General features: G+C 36.3%; 1 non-coding gene across 1 annotated transcript; it reads left to right on the top strand.

Annotated features, from left to right (window-relative positions):
- Positions 1 to 1,952: 1,952 nt before the first annotated feature.
- Positions 1,953 to 2,086, top strand: LOC131418052 (small nucleolar RNA SNORA31). Its single transcript, XR_009222847.1, has one exon. It is a non-coding gene; the product is annotated as a small nucleolar RNA SNORA31 (small nucleolar RNA).
- The last annotated feature ends 2,195 nt before the right edge of the window (positions 2,087 to 4,281 follow it).

Below are 4,281 nucleotides of genomic sequence, written 5' to 3'. Positions count from 1 at the left end.
TATCAAGGCAATAGACCAACCTAAAATTAAGAGATAAAATTAGAGGAAGATGTATTGTTAACCTGAAAAAGTTTAAATCACAACTTTTTAGTTGAAATAATCTACTTACAAGTCTGATCATTAATCTAAACCTGGTATATTAATGTCTGCTTCCCCTAGAAATGCTCTCTCAGTAAAAGGCATCATGTTTAAATGTCCCAGTTGCCCAGTTAGAAACCTCCCTGTCTCTTTGATGCCCTTCCCTTTTTCATCACCACCATCCATAGTCAAGACATCACCGGGTCCTCCTGTCTCTTTCTCTTCAGTATCTCTAAACTCATCTATTCCCACTGCCACTCCTTTGGTACCCATGAACTCCTGTCTCTCACAGTTGACTGCAGAAGCCTTCTAACTCGTTCTCCTGCCTCCTGTCTTGCCTGCCCGACACCTACCACCCATTCTCTCTCAATACAATCAGAGAGAGCTCTTTAAAATGTATATCTTAGCCTGAAGGTCTCTTGCTTAAAGCCTCTGAAAGGGTCCTTTTCTTCATCTCCTTTAAGACACAGGACACGCTCTTGATCTAATAGCCCTGCCTAGTTGGGTCCTTCTTTCCTCTTCAGTCTAATCTAACTCTCATAACCACCCCATACCTCCTTCTCTCCTTCACAAATTTTGTGTTCTACTGACTTTCTTTCTACTCCTAAAACACTCGATTTTTTCTCTCTCTCCTTGTCCCTCTCTCTCATTCCCACATGTGTGCACACACGCACCTCACCTAGACTTTCTCACATTCTATCCCTCTGGAAAACTCTTACCTAAAATCTTCGTGTGGATGACTTCTGCACATCCTCTGAAAAGCCTTCTTAAGTTCCTGGTCTGAATTAGTCACCCTCATATGTGTTTTTACAGCCTCATGTCCATCAAAACACTAATTACCATGTAACTTTCTTTTCTATTTATAGGTTCAACTTCACTACACAGCTAGACTCTATAACAGAGGAAAGAAGCCATGTCTTCAAATATTTGCAATTTTTCATTACATATTTGCCTTTTTCTTAAGGTATAAATACTTATATATCATCTTATGTAATTAGAATTTCTACATATAGTCTCCAATTTAAAGCTATTAAGATACAAATATTTTTAAAATTGCCATAGCTACTGACAAGAACAGAAGATACTGAATTTTTATAATAGAGTTATGCTTCAGGTTGTGGTAAATTTTAGATTGAACATAAATATTACAGTTTCTACCATCAATTGTCATATTCTGATATCTGTGTCCATATAGTCAGCTAAATGACTCCCAAATCATTGTATACATTATCCTTCCCATAAATAATTGTGAAGATGTATGTGTTTGTCTTCCAAAAAGATGAACAATTGGGAGTGGTTTTCATTCATAAGCACATCAAGTTTGAAATTAAAATCATTAAAAACAAGAATTTTGGCTTAAGTTAATCACTTTCTGGTGCTAATGCAAAAAGATGTTAAACTTGATGGCCATAGTATTTCTTTGCAGGCTGTTCCCTACTGTATAGTACAAGACAAGGGGAGGGAAACTTATCAAACCAATCTTTTGTATTGAAATTATATTTCTGAAACAAGTAACTAATGGATTTTTAAAAACTCATTTATTATGAAAACAGGTAGTTTTTCAATTAAATGCTTTGTATATTAATTGTTTGCTTTTGAATCATTAAACACTTGCTGATTGACCGTATAACAATCAAATTAACAGAACAGTTTCAAATGTTAGTTTAGGCTTAATGTGTCTCTTTTTAGCCCACTTAAATTCACGTCTACTGGAGAACTGAAAGTTTAGTTCTCAGATTTTGCAAAGAAAGTAGATTCTAACTTTGAGGATAGTTGGATATTGCAATGAAACACAGCAATTGTCATAGGGCAAAAGCAAGATTATCATAAGAAGATGATACTTGGTATGTAGAACACACGATCAAAATCATAGAATGCATCTATTTGGCAGACCTCGTGCAATTACTGTCTGCTGCTAAGATTTCCACTACAGATGCACAAAAAAAGTGTCCTTGCACTTTCTCTCTGTCTGATTGTGGCAGCCAAGATGGAGTGGGGGAATACAGAGAGAAACATGGTAATACAGGGAAAAATATGGAGAGAGAATTTTTGCAACTCAGAAATAACCTTGTAAGCAGCGAAAAGCCTGTTTTATTTCAAAAAGTAATCTAAAATTTGAGTTAAAAAAACTATAGCAAAAAGAAAACCGTAATGCCATGTCATTCCTCATTGTTGTCATAGGGTCAAATAGAACTGGTTACAAGAGCAAGTTGCTGTGGTCCAAACACTGCTTCTTGACTTCTGCTGAGTTTCTGACTTTCTCATTATGTAAAAGGTAGGATAGATTAGACAGATTGTCCTCATGGTATTTTCTGTTAATTCTTTCACTAAGTTTGGGGCTTGGGAAAAGATTGTGATTTCACGTTGAAAATTCTACCAAAATTTTTAAGAAAAGCATTTTATAATAATATTTAAAAATTTCATTTTCATGCATCCTGTTATCTCTCACACTAGTACTATGAGGTTGGTTGATTAGGAGACGTTTTAGTTGGGTTTCCCCAGAATCAGACCCTGAGATGAGGTTTTGTATACAAAGATGTAGTAAGGAAGAGATCTCAAGGAAGTGAAGGAAGCCAAGCAAGAGTGCAATATCAGAAAAAAGGGTAGAGGGTAGCTTTAATCTCATCTGCATGGAAATTTTAGAGTATAAATTATGCCTCAGAATTCTACTGACCTGAGATAAGGGATCTGAGCTTCCAGATGCCCACTGCCTTCAGACATTGGCTAGGCATCTCCAGGGGAATGTAATTTTCCAGACAACTTGGGCTCCTCCCATTTGCTGGCAAAATAGGTTTCAACAGCCCAATGACAGTCCTTTGCTCGCTGTTGGAAGTAAGGGCACACAGAAACTGGGAGTGGAGAGGGAAGGAGGGATATGTCTAAACAGTATTGAAAAAAAAAGTGATCCAAAGGGATATAAGCAGAGCACAAACATTGTACACCACAGTCAGTCATGTACATCTCATATTCAAAGATGAGAAAAACTGAAGTTTGGAAAGGGAATATGATTCATAAATAGCCATACACAGGTAAAGGCGTAAAACAGGTTATACAAGACCCTGGCTGTAAAATCCTATTTTGCTCTTGCTGGTTTTTCCCCCATCACATCATATACTATGATAATGTTATTGATCTTCATAATTAACATATAACCTTGTAATAAAATATAATCTGATATTCATAACACTCTACACACTTCTGGTTACTTCGATTATTTTATTTTTCTTCACATAAGTAGTTTTATATCCAATGAAGCCAGAGGCCACAAACATAGGGTTATGGCAGATTACGTAAATCAACAAATTAGGACAGATGAGAGAGACAATAAAAAACTGTGTCCCTCTGGAGAGTCGCTGCCTGCTCAAAGGAGGCAGCCACTTCTCAGACCCAGATTATTATTGATACAGGGGAATAAAGACCCAGTGTTGCCAGATCTTCTATTTTTTTCCAAGCTCAGCCAGAAATCAGGATATTTCACATACAGTCTCCTAATTTCTAAATACTGGCAATTGACCTCCCCCACAACCCCCACTTTTTTTTTTTTTGGCACTGGGAGCCAATTTGTACAAGTCACAAAAACATGTTCCTGCTGCAGGTGAGCTGCCATTTTGTTCCTCTAGTGTATGCCAACATGGTTGGTACAGCTTAAAGTATGTGCCTCATCTAAAGTCATTCAAATTAAAACAATTTTGAACCATGATGCTGGCCAAACCAAAATATATGGAGAACAGGGTTTAACTTGTGGATCTTGAGTTTAGGATCCCTAAATCAAGCTGATGTTTCCATGAACTGTAAATCTTATTCAAGTCACTCACAAGAAATTATTTCTTTTCAAAGCAAATGAGGTATATTTTGGCTTGAGTCTTGGTGTGAAACACAAATGAAAGGGAAAGGAGACCTCAAAACCCTTTAACGTTGGTCTAAATTCTGTTAAAATGAGTCTACTCTAACTAAAGCAGTGACCCTCAACCTCATGATACGCAATGTCCCCTTTAATAACATTTTTCTATGACACCACCTCTATTATCCTGGAATGGAATTCATAAGATACTATTGAACACCAACACACAAAAATTCTAATAAAATCTATTTAAAGTACTAACCATAACATAAAGGAGAAAGAAGAGAAAATTAAGCTACAGTTAAATAACATGTATTTCTATGTCTAAATGTTTGGACATGACTAAACTAGAAGATTTAATT

Source organism: Diceros bicornis, chromosome 18 (assembly GCF_020826845.1).
Source record: "Diceros bicornis minor isolate mBicDic1 chromosome 18, mDicBic1.mat.cur, whole genome shotgun sequence".
Taxonomy (NCBI): Eukaryota; Metazoa; Chordata; class Mammalia; order Perissodactyla; family Rhinocerotidae; genus Diceros; species Diceros bicornis.
This window is presented reverse-complemented; position numbering and strand designations above follow the sequence as displayed.